This window comes from Mauremys reevesii, linkage group 5 (assembly GCF_016161935.1).
Source record: "Mauremys reevesii isolate NIE-2019 linkage group 5, ASM1616193v1, whole genome shotgun sequence".
NCBI lineage: Eukaryota > Metazoa > Chordata > Testudines > Geoemydidae > Mauremys > Mauremys reevesii.
In genome coordinates this window covers 87,506,860-87,528,329 of record NC_052627.1, presented here as the reverse complement: position 1 = coordinate 87,528,329, position 21,470 = coordinate 87,506,860, and the positions used below count along the sequence as shown (strand labels likewise).

The 21,470-nt window shown below is 40.3% G+C and overlaps 1 protein-coding gene across 5 annotated transcripts in view; it reads left to right on the top strand.

The window, feature by feature from the left end:
* CRACD (capping protein inhibiting regulator of actin dynamics) overlaps positions 1 to 21,470 on the top strand; it is a 224,358-nt gene that overhangs the window by 77,199 nt on the left and 125,689 nt on the right. For all 5 annotated transcript variants that reach the window (XM_039539500.1, XM_039539498.1, XM_039539501.1 and 2 more), the window contains exon 2: positions 9,698 to 9,952. The gene's annotated coding sequence lies outside the window, so the exon portion shown is untranslated. The remainder of the gene's footprint in view (positions 1 to 9,697; positions 9,953 to 21,470) is intronic.

Genomic DNA, 21,470 nt, shown 5'->3' with positions numbered 1-21,470 from the left:
CCAAAAGCACACTCCACAGTCATTCTGCACCGGCTCAGCCTGTAGTTGAACCGGTCCTTGCTCCTGTCAAGCTTCCCTGTATAGGGTTTCATGAGCCAAGGCAGTAACGGGTATGCGGGGTCTCCAAGGATCACAGTGGGCATTTTGACATCCCCTACTGTGATCTTCCTGTCTGGGAAAAAAGTCCCTGCCTGCATCTTCCTGAACAGGCCACTGTTCCGACAGATGCGTGCATCATGCACCTTTCCAGGCCAGCCTGTGTAAATGTCAATGAAACGCCCGCGGTGATCCACAAGCGCCTGGAGAACCATAGAGAAATACCCCTTACGATTAACGTACTCTGATGCCAGGTGGGGGGGGGGCAGAATAGGAATATGCGTCCCATCTATCGCCCCTCCACAGTTAGGGAAACCCATTTGTGCAAAGCCATCCACAATGTCCTGCACGCTCCCCGGAGTCACGGTCTTTCTTAGCAGGATGCGATTAATTGCCTTGCAAACTTGCATCAAAACGATTCCCACGGTCGACTTTCCCACACCAAACTGGTTCCCGACTGACCGGTAGCTGTCTGGATTTGCCATCTTCCAGATTGCAATAGCCACCCGCTTTTCCACCGTCAGGGCAGCTCTCAATCTTGTGTCCTTGCGCCGCAGAGTGGGGGCGAGCTCAGCACACAGTCCCATGAAAGTGGCTTTTCTCATACGAAAGTTCTGCAGCCACTGCTCGTCATCCCAGACTTCCATGACGATGTGATCCCACCACTCAGTGCTTGTTTCCCGAGCCCAAAAGCGGCGTTCAACGGTGCTGAGCATTTCCGTGAATGCCGCAAGCACTGTAGTGTCACACGCGGCAGACAAATCCATATTGATATCATCGTCGGACTCCTCACTGTCACTTTGGAGCTGAAGGAATAGCTCGACTGCCAAACGTGTTGTGCTGGTGACACTCATCAGCAGAGTCCTCAGCAGATCGGGCTCCATTTGCCACAGAAATCGCGATTCACAGAGAGTAACAGAAAGACACTCACAATGGCGCCAAACGCTGCCGGAATGAATGCTGGGATGTGAAGCGATGCACCACGGGGCGCTGGCAAACAGGAAGCGGAATGACCCGCACACTTCCTTCCCCTTCCCACAATACTCAGCGCCAAAACGGCGCCAAAACGGGACGAGGTGTTCTGTGGGATAGCTGCCCACAATGCACCTCTCAATACAGCGCTGGAAAGTGCTGCAAGTGTGGCCACACTGCAGCGCTGGTAGCTGTCAGTGTGGCCACACTCCAGCGCTGGCCCTTACACAGCTGCATGAGCAGCGCTGTAACTCCCAGCGCTGCAACTTGTAAGTGTAGCCAAGCCCTTAGGCAAACAAGTAGAAATTGTGTTGCATTTGACTTGGCTGGAAGTCACTTTGCCTGGTTAATACAATTGACATTTTAAATGAGGAACCCATCAGGAATCTCTTGTTTTCAGAATCTACATATAACACAGTGTCAATGACAGAGTCAGGGGTGGTCTGGACTCTGTCAGCCAGTGCAGTCAATGTAGGGGCCATGGGACCTGGTTTTGTGGGGTATTTCTAATGGGAGGTATGTATGAGTTCTGGAGCATAGATGTTTTCTCATGGCTCATACAATCACTCTTCCAGTCCATAGCCCTCCCAATCCACCAGATAATAGTTTGCCAAACTCACTTGGAGTCCAGGATTTCCCAAACCTCATACTTCTCTTGACCCTGGAGATGGTGGTGGAGCAGAGTGGCTGGGAAAGGAATTCTCCACATAAGATTTGAGAAGGGACACATGGAAAACCAGGTGGCAAAGTGACTTCAAGGATTCCAGTAACTGGAGTGTAAATGCTACAGGGTCAATTTGTTTTGTGATCTTAAATGGGTCTAGCTACTGGCGGTCAAGTTTGACTGAGGGACAGGTGGATTTTAAGTGGCTAAAGGACAATCCAACCTTATTGCCTACAGACATGGTCCTTGTGGCTTGGCATTTTCAGTCAGCATAATGTTTGCCTGCCTGCTTGGAGAATTCCAGGTGTTCGGTAAGCTCTTGGTGGACCCGGTGAAGGTGTGGTTGAATGAAGTTGAGTGGAAACAACAGTTTGTGTAGAATGGGCTGTATTGGGTAGATATGTGGCTGGAGTTGTACAGAAACTCTGTGTAAGGCAGTAGGATGACCAAGTTATCTTGATGATAACTGAGAAAGCAACAGAGAGGTATTGCTCAAGGACCTGGTTCTGTCAATCGGTTTGCCTGTTGGTCTGTGGGTGATAGGTCACTGAGATAAGCAGTTCCATTCCTAAGAGTTTGCACCAAAAATGGGAAGTGAATTGCAAACCTCAATCTAACACTATTCTGGTCAACAGCCTTGGAACCCAAAAACATTGTCTAGAAAAAGTTGAGCCATTTCCTGGGCAGTTGGGAGGGAGTGAACAGAAATAAAATGTGCCATCTTAGTGAGGAGGAGGATGATGCAGGCAGCCCTGGGAGTGGGGTAGCTGTACAATGGAGTCCAAGAATACCAAGGACCAGGGTTGAAATGGTATAGGCAAAGGCTGGAGAAGACTGAGTGGTTTGACACATGCGCACTTGCTCACCACAGATCACATAAATTACCATTTAATATCAAAACTGAACCTTGGACACCAGAAATTCTGAAACACTAGGTCTTGGGTTTTGAAGCAGCCAAAGGGACTGGCAATTGGTGTATCATGACACATCTTTAACACCTCAAATATGGGCTGGCTGGCTGGAATATAAAGGATGCCTTCCATGATCGAGCAGACCATCCTTTAAATGAAAACCTGAGCTGGGCAAAAAGTTAGGCTCATCTAGGATGTAACAGATCTTAGTAGCTTAGAAGTCATGGAGAAGCAGAGACAGGATAAGGGACATCAGCTCCCTATTTGTTGTCCCTTGAATAAAATTTGATAGATGTAAAACAGTAGCCAAGGGAGCTGTGTCTGACTCAGTATATTCATCATTGTGGCTCAGGGCAGCTGCCTTTCCATTCCATGATCTATGCTGGTAGGTGATAACAAAATTGAATCTGGCAAGGAAAAGTGACCAGCAGAACTGTCGCTAGTTAGGGTTACGGGCAGCTGGAAGATGGTCCAGATTCTTGTGATCGATGAGAACCTGGACTGGGAACCAAGGTCCCTCTAAGATATCTCCAGTTTTCAAGTGCCACCTCTATTACAAGTACCTTCTTGTCGCAGATATCATAATTCTTCTCAGTGCAGGTTATTTTCATAAATAAAAGGCACAGGGATTTAGTTTATTACAAGAGCTACTATGTTGTGACAGAAGTATTCCAATGGCAGAGTTCAGAGCATCTGCCTTTATGGTGAAGGGCTTGTGGGGGATCCAAATGCACAAAAAGAGGAGCTGAGTTAAATATCTCTTTAGATGATCAAACATTAACTCTGCCTCTGTTGGCCAGATGAAGGGGACTCCCTTTCAAAGGAGTGCAGTTTTCAGGGAACTAGGTGAGAGATTTTTTTGATAAAACATCTGTAGAAATTGGCAAATCCAAGATACCATTGAATGCCTGTCATGCCCTTTGGGGTGTTCCACTGGGAGATGGCAGATAGATCCATTGTTAGTCCTTCAGGGGAAACAATATATCTGTGGAACTCGATTTGTGTCTTTGTCAAACTCTCATTTCTCCATTTTGGTGTAAAGATGGTTTTAGTAGCATCTGTTGAGAACGTGGCATATGTGTTGCTCATGTAGTTCCTGGTTTTGTGGGGGACAAACAAGAATAGTCCAAATAAGTAGCCACAAACTGGTTCAATATGTTCTGGAAGATATCACTGATGAAATGCTGGAATGTTGCCAGATCATTACGTAACTCTAAAGGCATAACTAAATTCTCAAAATGTCCATATCGGATGCAGACTGCAGTCTTCTATTCATCATCTTCCCTGATTCAGACCAGGCTGTAGGCCCCACAAAGATCTAACTTTGTAAAAATCTTGGCCGAATGGAACCTCTCAAAGATCTTGTTAATAAGTGGCAGGGGGTAATGGTTTGGACTGTCACTTTGCTCAGAGCTTAATAGTCAACACGAGGCTATAAGGAGCCATCTTTCTTTGCCACAAAGAATATTGGACCCCTGCCAGGGGTGTAGGGGTGAATAAACACCTTCTCCAGTTTTTCCCAGAGGTAATCCCAGAGCACCTGGAGTTAAGGTTCTAAGAGAAAATATATGGGGCCAAAGGGGATCTCAGCTCTAGGTTGCAGGTCAATTTGCAGATCATAACTGTGAAGGAGTGGCAAAGTATCTGCCTTCTTTTTATCAAAAATATTGGCCATAATCCCAATATTTCACTGATTTCTAAAGCGATCGAGGGGGTTGCAGGGATGGTGGCAGTCATTTTTAATGTACTTTCTTTGGTCTCTGAACCTCAGATAGGTAGTGAAGATTCACAAGGGGTTTCCAGTTCTGCCTCATTTTGAAAGGCAAAGTTGACAGCAGTCTTGACATGAAATATACCGTGCCTGTCCCTCAGTGGATACATGACACATGATTGATTGAGCCAGGGAATGAAGAGGATGACAGGGGAGTGAGGTGCATGGATCAGACCAAACTGTAGAACCTCCCAGTGACACTGGAGTGTCGTAAGCACCAAGGGTGCTGTTTGTTGAGTAACTGGGCCACAGGAGAGGAGCAATACATCAATAGACTCCAGAAAACTGCAATGCTCTAGCTCTGAGTTGGGATGTTGTGAACTTGGGCAAAGTGTGTTTCTCTAGATAAAGCTAAAGATCGTAAAGTATGCAAAATGCATCCAGTGAACACCTATTAAATAATCTCTGCCAGGCTTTATTAATGAATTCCTCATATAATTAAAATGAAAAATAACTTGTTTTACAAGGCAGTAAAAAAAAATGCAAAGGGCCTTTTACATCCAGTCTTATTTTCTTTTTGTAACTGATGGCTTCTGTGGAAGATGCATATGCAAATAAGAAAAATAAGCATGGAAAAATATTCATTATCTTCTGCTTCAGTTTTTCAGGAGACAGAGCTGTTAGGTGAAGCAAAGGAATAATAATAAATAATGAGCAAAATTCACCTTTTTCAAGAAATGTAGTTCCAAGCAATGCAGCAAACCGCGATGCTGAATGTGACCTCCAAATGTTTTTAAAAAATAAAGTATATCTTCCTTTTTGTTTCTTTGTGAAGTTTAAAGAAGGCCTGCAAAGTGGGCTTTGGGAAGGAAGAAAATTCCTTATTTTGTTGTTTACTTTAACAGTTGTCATGAATTTCAAGTCTGGCCTTCCTTGGTTTTCTTGGAGCGTTTCTTGCAAGTGTGTCATGAGTTTCCCTCATCTTAATGGAAAGAGCAGGAGGCGTTGAATCTTTAGCATCTTTCAGCCTAGACAGAACTTGAATTTCTAATGTAAAAAACAAGGAGAAAAAACACTACTTTTTTTTTTTAAGAAAATTATCTTTAAAGCTCTTTTTTACACATCGTAAAAAAACAGTAACCCATTTTTCCCTTGTACATCACTTTAAAAAAAAATCATAAACAGAATTAATGGGGGATACAACTCCACCTGGGGAATGAATTGATATTTGATATTAATGTGCTCGCTGGAGAAGTTTATACTTTGTGGGCAGTACACTGAGATTATTGATAATATTGTATAATGTTCACTTCGGAAGAAGGATAAGCTACAGAGCAGTAATATGCACATATTGGTAGCTAGCACATTCAATACTCACAATTTAAGATTGCAGCCCCTCTGGGTATGTATTTCTTTACTTTCTTTGAGCCTTTTTGCTTTTCTTATGGGGGACTTGCTAAGAGTGTCCCCCAAACATGAAGTGTGATAAATGAAGGGGGAGGGTGTAGCTCTCTCTTTTATGAACACCCAGCCAGCCAGTAGCTATAAAATCCCATGAAGTAGCTTGTTCTCTAATTGCTTTACCTGTAAAGGGTTACAGAGTAGCCGCCATGTTAGTCTGTATCTACAAAAAGAACAGGAGTCCTTGTGGCACCTTAGAGACTAACACATTTATTTGAGCATAAGCTTTTGTGGGCTACAGCCCACTTCATCAGATCCATAGAATGGAACATATAGTAAGAAGATATATATAGATACAGAGAACGTGAAAAGGTGGAAGTAGCCATACCATCTGTAAGAGGCTAATTAATTAAGATAAGCTATTATCAGCAGGAGGGAAAAAAACTTTTGTAGTGATAATCAAGATGGCCCATTCCAGACAGTTGACAAGAAGGTGTGAGGATACTTAACATGGGGAAATAGACTCAATTTGTGTAATGACCCAGCCACTCCCAGTCTCTATTCAAACCCAAGTTAATAGTATCTAGTTTGCGAATTAATTCTAATTCAGCAGTTTCTCGTTGGAGTCTGTTTTTGAAGTTTTTCTGTTGCAAAATTGCCACCTTTTAAATCTGTTACTGAGTGACCAGAGAGGTTGAAGTGTTCTCCTACTGGTTTTTGAATGTTATGATTCCTGATGCCAGATTTGTGGCCATTTATTCTTTTGCATAGAGACTGTCCGGTTTGGCCAGTGTACATGGCAGAGGGGCATTGCTTGCACATGACGGCATATATCACATTGGTAGATGTGCAGATGAATGAGCCCTTCATGGCATGGCTGATGTGATTAGGTCCTATGATAGTGTCACTTTGAATAGATATGTGGACACAGTTGGCATCGGGCTTTGTTGCAAGGATAGGTTCCTGGGTTAGTGTTTTTGTTGTGTGGCGTTTGGTTGCTGGTGAGTATTTGCTTCAGGTTGGGGGGCTGTCTGCAAGTGAGGACTGATCTGTCTCTCAAGATCTGTGAGAGTGAGAATTAATTTGCAAACTAGATACTATTAACTTTGGGTTTGAATAGAGACTGAGTGGCTGGGTCATTACAGAAATTGAATCTATTTAAGTATCCTCACACACCTTCTTGTCAACTGTCCGGAATGGGCCATCTTGATTATCACTACAAAAGTTTTTTTTCTCCTGCTGATAATAGATCATCTTAATTAATTAACCTCTTAGAGTTGGTATGGCAACTTCCACCTTTTCATGTTCTCTGTATGTATATATATCTTTGTCATAAACTGTCTGAGAGGGAAAGCCACTGGTCCATCAGTGAGAGAGAATGTTATGCCATTGTGTATGCCCTGCAAAATCTACGCCCATATGTTTGGGGACGGCGGTTCCAGCTACAAACTGACCATGCTGTGCTAAAGTGGCTTCATACTAACAAGGGAAACAACAAAAAACTTCTCCGATGGAGTTCAGCTCTCCAAGACTTTGATTTTGAAATTCAACACATTTCAGGAGCTTCCAATAAAGTTGCTGATGCACTCTCTCGTGAAAGTTTCCCAGAATCAAGTGGTTAAAAAGTGTTCTTGACATGTTTACATGCTTAGTAGTGAATGTAATACTGCATGTGTTTTATTAATCTGTTTATTGTACAGTTCTAGGAGGAAATCACCGCCAGTGGTTCCCACTGTTGGCGATTTGAGGGGGCGTGTCATAAATAGTTAGTTAAGGGTTAAGGGTTTTTTTCTACCTGTAAAGGGTTAACAAGCAGTACCTATGGACACCTGACCAGAGGACCAATCAGGGACAAGATAATTTCAAATCCCTGTGGAGGGAAGTTTTTTTTTCTGTTCTTTGTTTTTAGAGAGTCTCTCTTGGGAATTAAGGGAGTCCAGACATCTTAATCAAGTCCTCCCAGGTTTCTGCAATAAATTCTTCTATTCAAGCTAGTGAGTATTAGCAAGGAACTAGTCTTCTTATACTTTTATTTCTGTATTTGCAATTCTGTGTTTTGCTATAGAATTTCTTTAATTCTGTACTGTTGTTGCTTTTACTGAAAAAGAAAGGAGGGGGAATTCTCTCCAGAGATTGATAAGTTTAGACCCTGTGTATTGTTCCATCTTGGTTACAAAGACAGTTACTTTCTTTTTATTCTTTAATAAATCTTTTCTGTTAAGGACTTGGTTAATCTTTCCTTGGGTGAATTCTCAGGGAAAGGGGAGGAGGGAGGCATCCCTCTGTAGTTGGATCCCGGTATCTCTCCTAGGAAAAGGGAGGGGGGAGGAAGCAGGGGGGAATGGTTTATTTCTCCTAGGTGTAAGAACTCCATGGATTTGGGGTTCTTGGGATCTCCAAGGATTTTGGGGAAGGTCTGTGTCCCAATACACGTACATTATTGGGTGGTGGCAGCTTTTACCAGATCTAAACTAGGATTTAAGTTTAGATAAATCCATGCAGGTCCCCATATTGGAACCCAACAGCTCCAAGTGGGGGTGAGACCTATGACAATCTTCTTACTATATGTTCCATTCTATGCATTTGATGAAGTGGGCTGTAGCCCACAAAAACTTATGCTCAAATTTTAGTGTCTAAGGTGCCACAAGTACTCCTGTTCTTTTTGTAAAGGATTTAAAAAGTCTCACTGCTATGAATAGGTAAAAGGAAGTGAGTGGGCACCTGGTCAAAAGAGCCAATGGGAAGGCTAGAACTTTTTTAAATTGAACAAAGACTCCCCTTTGGTCTGTCTGTTGTTCTCCCAGGGAGAGGCAGACAGAGCAACAGCTATGCTGTAAGAAGCTTGGGGTCAGGTATGAAAAACCATTGGTATCATATCTAGAACCTACACATTTGAAACCCAGATAAGTAAGTAGATCAGGAAATATTGAGGAAGACACAATTAGGTTTATCTCTTTTTATTTCTTTATGGCTTGTGGACTCCTCTGTGCTAACCCTAGGTGCTTTTGTTTAGCTTTCTTGAGGTCCAACTTAAAGGTTACAAGCAATTCTTGGTGCTTAATCCTTATAGCTGCTCTTTTAAAACCTAGCAATAGCCTGAGTTCCCAGATGTATTTTCTTCTTTTTTTAATTAATAAAATTTACCTTTTTTAAGAACAGAATTGGATTTTTGTGTGTTAAGAGGTTTGTGCATGTTGTTTAATTAGCTGGTGGCAACAGCTGATTTCTTTTTTTTCCTTTCTCAGTTCTTCCCCAGAGGGGTCTGTGTGTGAAAGGGCTTGAGGGTAAACCTTAGGAAGGAATTCCCAAGTGCGCCTTCCTGAGCTCTCAAAGGGGTTTTGCACTTGGGTGGTGGCAGCACCTACCCATCCACGGTCAGAGAAAAGCTGTAACCTTGGGAGTGTAATACAAGCCTGAAGTGGCCAGTGTATTAATATTTAGAATCCTTGGGGGCCCCCACCTTCTGCACTCAAAGTGCCAGCATGGGGAATTAGCCTTGACGTGAAGCATTTTAAAAATGATCCTTAAAGGGAAAGATTATTAAGAATCCAGATATACTTTATTATGTATATCTCCTGTTTTTGTCTGTTTTGTGATCATGATTCTCACATTAAATGTCCTTAAATTAACAAAAAAACAACATTCTTCAAATGAAGAGACATGGAAGTAGCAACCATTGATTGATATTCATAAAATACTGATTTACAGGAACTTGACTCAGTAAAACCAAAGTATATAATCCATGAGTTGTCTCATCAATAGCAATATTAGGGATTTTGTCCCTCTCCCCGCCACCCCAAATTTCAGTTCTCTTAAAGAAGAACCAAGAAAGAGTTAACTTAAAGAGGGTTAAAAGCCCTACAGAGATGGGACCAGTTATGAGTATTAAAGAATCCTAAGTTTGTCTGTATAAAGTAGCTTTTGCTTATGTATTTATTACAGGCAAAGAATGATAAATCTCTCCACAATCCCACCTGTTTGTTTATTAGAGGACAGATGCACATCCTAGGGGAAGAGAGCCCCATCTGTACAGCTGGCTGTTGCCTGAGCAATGATGCATCAACACAGGAGAGATGGATGTGAATCACAATGTGAGGACAAACAAAAGCATCCATCAGGATGAGGTTACTGAACTGCCAGTCATCATCAATCAGGCTTTTCAGGGTGCTGCCTGAATTAACACACATTAACATACAGGTAAAAAGCTATAACAGAAACAGGCTAAAAAAAAATCGTCTGAGTTTGCTTTGACTGGCTCGTAAAGAGAAGACTGACGTTTTAAAATCTTTAGCAAAGGAGGCATCTTAGAATATATTTACATGATGTTTAAATGACTGCTGTGCTGAAGATGGTGTGATGCTGAGTTCTGGGTTTCTCCCTTCTGCTGCCATTGTTGAAGAGGTAGAGGGAATCTGCCAGTGAATTGTTCCCTCTCACTTTTCTGCCAGAGAAGACAAGACAGGTCTGTAAATTGCAGATCTTACATGAAGCTTTTGGACCCCAAAAGAACAGCCCTGCAAGTGTCCACTTTCTCTGCTTGCTTTGCCTCTTATCATGGCATCCTTTATGCTCCACCAACGCAGTCTGCCTTGCAAGCCCCCTCCCTTGTGCTTTTTTCCACAAATGTGTCTGCGTTTTCTTCCACGCTATCCCTTATACATGGAACACTCTCTCCAAAACAACCTATATGGCCACTCCCCTTTCCTCTTTTAATTTCTCCCTCAGGAACTGCTAATGTTACAATGCCTACAAGAAATCAGCTAATCAATTATTGTTAGTTTGTGTGACAGTCCAGAGTATCTGGTTTTATTATAGGCCATGCAGGTAGTGATGCCCATATCTTGTCTTGAATATTTACCAGCCTGGACATAAGGTCTGGTCATCTACTCTTATCATGATGAAGATGATGTTGCTGTCAAATGCATATTTTACACCTAAATCCAGAAGAATTATTTAAGGCCAGCTCTGTGTGAAGATCAGAGATCTAATTGTTGTCCTAGATGCTAGTTTTTACTCAAGAATTTTTGTTTTTCACCACAACAAGGGATTTAGCAGCCCTTTATCACTGTGAATCCATGGCTGATGAGATGAAAACTAGAAGCTTGTCAAAAAGAATTTTCTACCCACTGAATCATAAGGCTGGATGCCTGTGCTCTTGTCTGACCACTGGTGCACACACTGCTGACTGGCTTTTCATCTGTAGAGCATATTGCTTTTATGCTTCTTTAGTTAGGAAAGGAACGAGGTTGCTTGTTAATGATTTATGTTTTTATAACACCTTTTGTCCAGAAGGCTCCCAAGGCACCTTACAAATTTATTCCTGTACAATATGAGACACATTGTTCGTCACGTTGGCACAGATGTAGATTGTGGGGATAAAGAAGCATGAGGAATCTTCGGTCATGCTTGTCCCCTCACTGCATATGGGGCTAGAGATAGTTAGTCCATGTGATTTTTCCAGAGTGCAAGGATTGCTCCTACCTACTGCCTCTAAGGGTTCAAGTTCCCTCAGAGGTGGTGGAAAGGTGGAGCCTCAAACTTCCTCCCCCACTACCTCTTTGAAGCTTTGAAAATCACAGCCAAAAGGCATAATTCTGTCACCTTTACTTGCAGTGAGTGAAATCCTACTGCACATGTAACCTCATTGACTACAGTGGGGCTTAGAGTAAGAGTCTACTCTTGAAAAAGGGTAATAGAATCTGGCCCCACAATGAATATTGAGAATGATTATTTGCCTAGCTGTGCGTTGCCAGAAGATAATAGAAATGGCAGTGGTATATACCCATGAAATGTAAATGCTGAAAGAACCCTGAAACTATCAGCAACAGAATTTTTTTATTTAGTTTTAAATGGGGAAAAAAATGAACGTTAGGTCTTGTTAAGGAACTTTACCTGTCATATCCTGTGTTAAGGGGATCCTGCAAAAGCTGATGACCTGTCATCTAAAGCAGTGTAAGGAATGCAGCCACCTACTTTTGTTTTAGGTGTTCAGGGTACAATCAGCAGGAACAACAGAAAATCATAACACACAGGTCTTTGCAGGTAGGTAAATTAATGGCATTAATATTTAGCACTTCTTGTCCTCAAAGTACTTTACAAACATTAATTATTAAGACAAGACATTTCTAATCTTCTGTAAGGAATACAAATAAAAATAGTACCCCTTTAGAAGGAGCTAAGTATTTAGTCTCAATTATGCAAATGAAGAAACTAAGGCAAAGAAGCTAAGGACATGTGCAAATAGTGACGTGGTTCTCAGTTCACATTTGCTAGATGCTGTGCATTACTCCTGCATCAAAGTGAGATGCGAATGTGGGGAAAGTGGTCTTACACTCACTCTTTCGATGAGACTTCTAGCCCCACTTCTGTTGAAAACAACTAAGCAGTTGGACATTGTAATGGACATATGCAATCATTTGAAGAAGAAAAAACAGTTAATCACCTTCTAGTAACTGTTGTTCTTTGATGTATGTTGCATGCAGTGGTGCTGGAACAATTTGTATAGTGGTGATGCTGAGAGCCATTGAACCAAACTGTAAACCCTGTATATGATAGAAACCACTTCAAGCAAGGGGGTGAGGCAGTACCCCCAGCACCACTAGTTCAAGCATCTATGGTTGCAGGTATTTATTACTCAACCCACCCTCCTTTCCCAATGAATTTAGAGTCTAGATTCCAGGATTATGGAACTCAGGGATGGGTGGGGCAGCTCCACACTTTATACCCTGGTCTTGGAGCACGAGAGAAGTCAGGGCACATGTCTGGTTGCCCCTACAGGTATTGCTAGGGAAAACTCTGGCACTGGTGCATGAGATATGCACACATCTACAGTGTAATGGACATACAGAGCACATCTCAATGAATAGCTGTTATGAGAAGATGAGTAACCATATTTCCTCTCTCTGAGACGAAATGAAAGAGGTAAGAGGGAAGTGAAGGGTAAGATAATATAGAAGATTAATGAAGTTGCATGGATCAACATGGCTTCATCCTGAAACAATAAGTTTATACAAGTGTAAATAAGAACATTATTTGACTTGCAGAATCTTTATTTAATAAGGGGGGAGGGATAGCTCAATAGTTTGAGCATTGGCCTGCTCAACCCAGAGTTGTGAGTTCAATCCTTGTGGGGGGCATTTGGGGATTTAGTTGGGGATTGGTCCTGCTTTGAGCAGGGGGTTAGACTAAATGATCTCCTGAGGTCCCTTCCAACCCTAATAATTGATGATTCATGAGAAGAAATGAACTGAGCTTGACTCTTTAGGCTGTTTGTTCCAGATTCCAAGCTGTCCATGCTTTTTTGGGTAGAAAAGAGGTAAGACAGTGACATTATAAATATTTCACATAAATTTGAGTTTCACCTTTGGAGACTAATCTTTTGGTTTCCTAGTCATAAGTCACTGAAAATGGTGTATGTGGGTTTCATGATTTCAGCAATTTAAATCTGAAATTTCACAGTGTTCTAATTGTAGGGGTCATGATCCAAAAAGGAGCTGTGAGGAGGTCGCAAGGTTATTGCTGGGGGGTTGTGGTATTGCTACCCTTACTTCTGTGCTGCTGCTGGCAGTGGCGCTTCCTTCAGAGCTGGGCAGCTGGAGAGCAGCAGCTGCTGGCTGGGAGCCCAGCTCTGAAGGCAGAGCCACCACCAGAAGCAGCGCAGAAGTAAGGATGGCATAGTATGACATTGCCACCCTTACTTCTGCACTGTTGCTGGCAGGGTGCCGCCTTCAGAGCTGGGCGCCTGGCCAACAGCTACCACTTTCTGACCACCCAGCTCTGAAGGCCGTGCAGAAGTAAGAGTGGCAATACTGCAACCCCCCTGCAACTCCCTTTTGGATCAGGACCCCTAAATTGAAAAACGCTGGTTTCCCCTAGTGAAATTTGTATGGTATAGGGTAAAAGCACACATAAGACCAGATTTCATGTCCATGACACATTTTTCATGACTGTGAATTTGGTAGGGCCTTAATTATGACACTGAATTGTACTTTTCAAAGCTTGGAAACCCGACATTCACTAAAAGAAAACAGACAAGCTAAGCACAGCATTTGCTTTTGTTTAAATAACAAATAAAAAGGAGAAGTCATAAATTCCTTAGAAACCATTCCCATCCCCGGGATATATGCATTTATTTTTAATTTATTAATATTTACTAAAATATAGCTTTATTTTTGCCATTATTTGCTGTACTTTTAATAGTAAGTTATCAATCTTCAGATTCTTAGGGATAACTTGGCATGAGATTTGTTTGTTTTTACAGGGAAAGCAAGTAATGAATGCAATTTTGTCAGGAAGCACTAAAATAAAATGTTGTTTCTGCATATATTTACCTAGTTGACAAATAGTGCTTGAATTCTCTGGTTCTGAGAAAAGACTAGATAAAAGCCTCTGTTTTTTTCTAGGGTATATGTTAAAGAAATACATATACTGTGCAGGAGCCTGCTCTCATCAACACTGTTTTTACATCTGTATAAGTCCAGTGACTTCAGTCAAGTTACTCCTGATTTACAGTGAAAGCAGAACTAGCCCACTGTATTTTAATGGCTGGAAAAAATGTACTTTATTGTGCCCAGGAGACCATTTGCTTTTCTGGTCAATAAAATCTTCTGGATTGTGATTTATAAATTGTTTTCTTGCCTACTTCCACTTCCATGTTCTTTAAAGAAAATGCTCAGAACCAGGATGAGGCAAGTGAAATTTTACCTCTCCTTTGATCACAGGGAAGCTCAAGAACAAAAGTAGACTATTTTACTTTTTTTAAGATAAGTGACTATGCATCCATTGTAGGCTAGTGACAATTGAACAGCCAGGCCAATTTGGCCCCCTTTGTCTTTGACTAACTGTACCTAATACTTTACAGAGTGAGCAAGGAGTAAAGTTGCAGTTAAGCTGACCTGCAGTTTCAGTGCTTAATATGTATGGAAAAATTATATGTTCTTTGAAGGCCAATTTCATTGAACTCAGTGGGAGCTGAAAGTGCTCTGCCACTTGCAGGATCAGGCCCACAATAAGGACCAGCTTCTATTGAAGTCAAGACAGGCCAGATTATGACATTCTGAGGCCCTAAACTATGTCAAGTGTAAGAGGTCTCATAACATTATAAAAAAAAATTATTTTCACAGAAAGGACATGAATATATAAACACAAAAGCTTTATATTGGCATATATGCAAAGGTGAAGTTGTAAAAAATAGAATAATAATCTTCATTTTCAGCAGCCACAATGACATCATGATAGAAATAAATTTTAGACAAATTCTTTGAACTAATTGTGTATGTAAGTAAAGTAGAAGTAAACAATATAAATACAAAAGCAAACAATTACAGTAAATAATACAGTTTACTAGAAGAGTTCTCAGGAAATTTTTCTTCTCTGTTGGGGCATCTGAATTGTGGGAATCCTTGTCTGAATAAGCAATGAGACTCTTAAAGGATATAAGATGGCAATAAAGGAGATAGGATGTGGCTAACCCACAAGCTTAAAGCTCAACTATTCGTTATATTGATATGAATTACACCTAGGTAATAAGCAAACCATCAGAAAATTGTATTCGGGTTGTATTTTTCTAATAAATTGCTTTTGTTTTGTTTTTATAGAAGGTTGTGCTAAACTACCTAATATTGGTACTAAAATTAGTAGCAAAAGTTTTTATTAAAACCAGTAAAAACTTTAATTTTGTAATATAAATATTGAGATTTGTATATCTATACAACAAATATATATTAATATATATGTAATATATAGTGTATATTATATAATGTTTATATTATATATAATCTATTATAATGCACGTCAAAAACCTGTGTTATTTTACCAGGATATTTCTGTGAAAGTTAGAGCTATTTTGTCTATGTTCTCACAAGAAAACCAGAGAGGATACACTCTCTCTATATAAAAATTGTTACGCCATGTATAAGGAAAATTATCCTCTTTTTTTTTTTTTTTTTATACAAGGAAAAAATGCTTGATTAATTTTGTTAGGGAAATACAAAGTTTATCCAGAATATATATAAAATATATTTCCAAATGTTTATTCAGATTTAATTTTCACTATGAAACAATGAATTGTTGGGATTTTTCTTTTGCCATACTATAAAAATACAATGTATTATGCATATGATATGTGATTTATTAGTCTCTCTAAGAATTTTTTACATAGCACACTACCTATAATAATATATTGTCTTGCATGCTCCAAACCCGCCAACCAGAAAATCCCAGCCTTCTTTCTAGGCAGACATCTCTTGCATTCGCTTCTCTATCCTGTTTCCCCTAGGATCACTAATTAATCTCAAGTAAACACCTCAGAGACACAGAGTGACAACAAGCTATATGCATGAAAAGTCTGGCATTGAGAAAGTGAGAAAAACTAGCCTATGATCAAGCAAATATAATGAATATTATAGGCTTTAATAGCCTATAAATCATATATGCACGTAGTTTGAAATAACTTGCTCACCAAGTACTCAGAAGATATACATATATATCAAAATATTTTTTCACTTCTCTTAAAACCCTCTGTTTATCCTTTCATCAGCACTCTCTAATATTTACTGTGAAGGTTTCTGAAACTGATGGAGGGAAGCCAACACAAATTTATCCTCGTCAAGATCCACTTGACCCAAGTCCATAATATGATCACCTGCAAATTCAATCATGTGAAGCATGGATAGTGCATGAAGCGAACAGCGGCATACGCACTAAAATACACAATTGTACATATGTGCAGATTGAAAGAACACACTAACATACGAGTATGAGTTTGGCAGGATGGCTTCACGACAGTGCTGTCTCCAACCTCACATTTTTCCTGATTTTATCGGCAGCGAGATTGTTTTTGTTTTATTTAAATAAGTTTATGAAGGCACAGTCAGAATTTTACCAGTAGCAGCTGGCCAACAAAACAGCCTTAGGAGACAGATAGCAGACTTAGAGAAATACTAATTTTACAAGTGCAATTATCATTTTTTTTCTCAGCCCTGGCCTTCCACCTGTCAATAATGAACAATTAATGAAGGGTAAGGGTATGGTAGGGGTATTTGTGTAGCCAGAATTGTATATTTTTGTCATATTTGAACGAAAATGTCTATATGTAAAGAGAATCTTTTTCCCATATCTCCTTTATTTCAACCGATTTTGATAACATTTGAAATGGAGTCAGTTTTTTCTTTTTTAGAGGCTGCTCCTATTGTGAGGCCCTAAATTGTAGCTTAGTTATTTTATACCTTAATCCGGCACCGAGTCAAGGAGAATTTTAACATTTACTTGAGTGGGAACAGGATTGGGCCCTAAATGAGCAGGAACATGCCAAGAACTATACAACTGTTTGAGGCATTTTAGTGAGGCCATATGTTCCTCTGATGAGATAATTTAACCTGTTGGCTTTTAAGAACTGTGGCTATTATAAATTATATCTGCTAACAAATATAATCCATGTTATTTAAACTGTGTGGTATATGATATGATGGGAGTTTAAGATCTGGTAGCTTAATGTTTAAAATTGGCAGCTTTCTGACTGAGAACATTTTTGCTTAAAAACAACAACAAAACCCAGCATTGCTTTTCATTAAAATGGCTAGGCCTTTAACACTGGCTTGCTCCCCAAACCAACCCCTGTCAGAAGCACTCTGAATTTCACTGCCAACAAACCAGTTCTGAATTTTCAAACTGATGAATGGTTTGAAAAAAAGGACGCGCTGTTTCACGGCTATTAGATTTTCCTTCTTGATATCTTACTGATATTCATTTCTGTATACCTTTCATAGACTTTAAATTGTAACTGTTACTAAACAACAGTGCAGCTATGAATAAAACACACACATAAAAACAACTGAAAATACATCCATGTAAAGAAAAAATCCACATAAATTTATCTTTTCATCCTGAAGCAGTTTCTATGGTTTTGTATGGATTTTTAAAAATAAGATTATAGTTTTTATTTTTTTTATTGAAAAAAAATTTAAAAAATACACGAGGAGGTGATTGTCGTACCTTCTTACCTTCTTACATCACTTGTAAGTGTTCATTACAGCACTGTTGGTGACATTATTCACTGAGTTACATAACTCTCTGGTGGCTTGGTAGGTTATATCATACAATGTGAGCTCATGGGACTTTTGCCTGAGTAATATGCTACTGGCAGTTTTCATATCCAATGGAAATGTACTTTAAATAAAATCTACACTTAGCTAGAGTTCTTAGCAGACACAGAAAGAGCAGAGCACAAAGAATCATATGGAAAAGCTGTAGTGTGCCATTATTAATGTGACAGTCTAATCTCCAGAAATGCAAGGTTTTTCTCCTGATGTTGCAGAGCAAGATTATGAAATTAAAATATGCACACCTTCTGAGGTGAATGTTATTTATTATAAAAGAGTTTAAAACCCTATAAGCTGTAATAGTATTCCCGATAGAGAGATTCAGAAACTACAGTGAGTTCATGCATGGATACACATGGATGTCCTTAAAAGTTGGGACTCCATGTTCCACTGGAAAAAAGAATTTGAACCTTCTTATAGAAAAGGAAAGAAATTGTAGTAATATCTATTATAGCTGTTCTGTCTCTTATTCCAGTTTCCACATTTTCTTCAGAAGATTGTACCTGTGATATTACAAAATTCTCCATTTATGTTGGAACTGGTAGCTATAGTTGAAGCTATAGATGTGTTTTTCTTCCAGGTTACTGATTGCAGTGTAAATTGGTGTATATAAAGACAGCAGAGAGAGTGGTAACCATGCCTAACAAAATTCAGAACAATGATATTTTCATGTGTGATTTTGGAAGCCAAATTTCTGGCCATAACAACACTCTTTCTGCATTGCTTAGAGAGAGTATAATATTTCATTTGCCAGAGAGAATATAATCTCTCCAAAAAGTATGTGTTTTGGAACCTAAGGGGAGTGTGGAAAATCAAAGGATTCTCTCAGGTGCTCCAAGAACTGAATATAATATATTGTTTAATTAAACAAATAAACAGAAAAGCTAGCTCCAGCTCCAGGCCTCTCTCAGCTTGCTTTCTGCAAGAAATTTTCTAGAAGCCAATATTACTACTACTCCTAATCCAGTACGACTCTTAAAATCAAGTTCCTCTCAATTAAAGGGCAGATGGCCAGAGAATTAACCTACATATTTTTAGCACTTTTGATCTTCAGATGTCAAAATTCTTTCCTAATAATATTTTTGGGAGGAATGAGTTGTCTGTTTATATAGAAAGCATTACTAAAAATGATTCAGAGTGAGACCTTCCCCTTGTTCATATTGCAAAACTATAATGAGGCACAATCACTCTATCCTTTCGATCTGAGCCACAATCAACACTCTAATGCTTTCTCCACTGAGTCATCAGTATTATCTGTGTTTGAGGGAAGCATATACATTTTACTCTGAGTCAATGCCATCCTCTCCATGGAGAGAAAGTGTTTGATGAATAATCTTGGTAGCATCCACTCTCAGGATGCAAGTCATTTTCACTTGTCCTGAAGTTTTTTTCCTAGCTCAGGCATTCTGCAAAGAACAACACTGGAATATTTTCCCAAGAAAACAGAATATGTCAGTTGTTTCCCCTGAAAAGTAATCAGGTTTTACCTTTCTATTGGACATCTATTAATAAAATGTGAAGTATTTCGCAAACTATAAATGTTTGCTGTGTTTACCTACCTCCCTGTCTCATGTTGCATGTCTGAGTGACAACCCTGTGGAGTATGTACAAGAACAATTGTCCCTGAGAAGTTGAAAATAGAGCACTAGATCAATTTACCTGCTTGTAACTGTAGTACTAAGAGGGCTATTTTTAGGGAGCTGCTTTTATAACAGGCTTATTTTGCTATAAAGCTTTGTACTAGTATAGTTTTTGGAGGTGGGATGCAAAGAAGCATATCTGTACTCATATGTTTAGTTTGTTTGAACTGTAAAAAGCTCCACTATATAACATCTTTCTCCACTTCTCCCACCCCAATACAAACATGATAAATTCACACAGCTTTTCCTTTCCTGAATTTCATTCCAATTAGGTTTTTTCGTGTGTTCTGGGTGTCTTCCCAGTTGCTTCTGGGTGTTAATTATTATGTGGGATGTGATAATTGCTCCTAAGTGTATACAGAATATGCATCTGCTTATTTTTTCTGCTGGAACTGTACATTATAATGCTGCATTGAATCTCACGGCTGCTTTGGAAGAGAGAATTTAAGATGATATCCTGAAAGAAATTTCCAAGAACCTCTTCCTTCCCAGAAATCTGCAGGAGTAACAGTGGCAGCAGAACAGTTCTCATCTGGGGAGGAAGCTGTAAGCTACTAGATGTGGGAAGAGTTTTTGTTCCATCACATTTCTGGGTGTGTTCCCAGTGCTGGTATACAGGGTTTCTCTTCCTCACAGCTCTGACAGTGTAGGCTTATGCTATGCTCCAGGGTTCTGTTTCTTTGGCTTTTCCTTCTGGTTTTTATGTTTTGTTAGGCACAAGCTCAGTGGAAAGTCACACCATTGTATACGTGCCTCAGGACCTTAAGGGGTAGAAGGAAACATGATACTATATAGTAACAGCCACCAATAGGCTAACTATTCCCAGAGGGATGCAGTCAAGGTAATTGAACTGTAGTCTCTCAGTTACAGCAGGTTCTTTATTGCCAATGCACTGAACCCTTGACATCTGCTCTGCCAGGACAAGTATAATAACTGAAGTAAGGGGGGGAAATGTGTTAAATGAACTAGGGAGCAGTCCCACTGAGGGAGATATGGGTTTGACTTCCCATGCTTGCCATTTAGCACTGCCATTTCGGCGGGACAGGGAGTGCTGAAGAGGTTGCATGCTTGTTATGACTTATGGTCTCACGTACGGTGTACAGATATCAACTAACATACAGCACTGTGACTAGAATTCACAGCTTTTAGCTCTAAAAACACAGCCTCATCTTTATGAGCTAACAGAGCAACTCCACTATTTTATCTTGGAGAAGGTATTCTGGTCTGACAGCTTTCAGCTGGACTGAATGTGTGTGATAAACATAATCTCAACCAAGCTTGATGCTCCTTGCTGGGAATATCAGGAGAGAATTTGCTTAGACTGCCTATTCTTATGTTTCTGCAGAGGGCAATTTTCTCAGGGTATGTCTACACTGACAGAGTTACAGCGCTGGCAGTTCCAGCACTGCTCAGAGAGTGCTGAAGGGAAACTGCTGTGGTGTGTTCACACTGTCAGCTGCCTGTGCAATAGTATGTTCACACTTGCAGCGGTATTCGGAGTGGTGCACTTTGGGCAGCTATCCCACAAAGCAGCTCTTCCTCTTCTGCCACTAAGAGTTGTGGGAAGGCGGAGGGGGTCGTGGGGTATCCTGGGTCCAGTCCCAATGCCCCATGATGCATTGCTTTGCATCCCAGGAATTCCTGTGCTTCTGTCTGCATTTGGCGCCATCTTTCAACTGTTTGTGCACTGCATGCTCTGCCTCTTCGGTCTGCAGGAATGAATCCCGAACTGCTGACCAGTATGCTGCTTGCTTTGACCAACACATCATGAGTTGCAGTGGAGTTATTCCTTAAACTACAAAGGCAAGAGGAGTGCGAGATTGATCTCGCCATTCATAGTAGCTATGACACGAGATTGCCTGTGGCATTCATGGAGGTTCTGACCACAGTCGAACATCACTTTTGGGCTCAGGATATGAGCACTGAGTGGTGAGATCACGTCGTGATGCATGTCTGGGATGATGAGCAGTGGCTGAA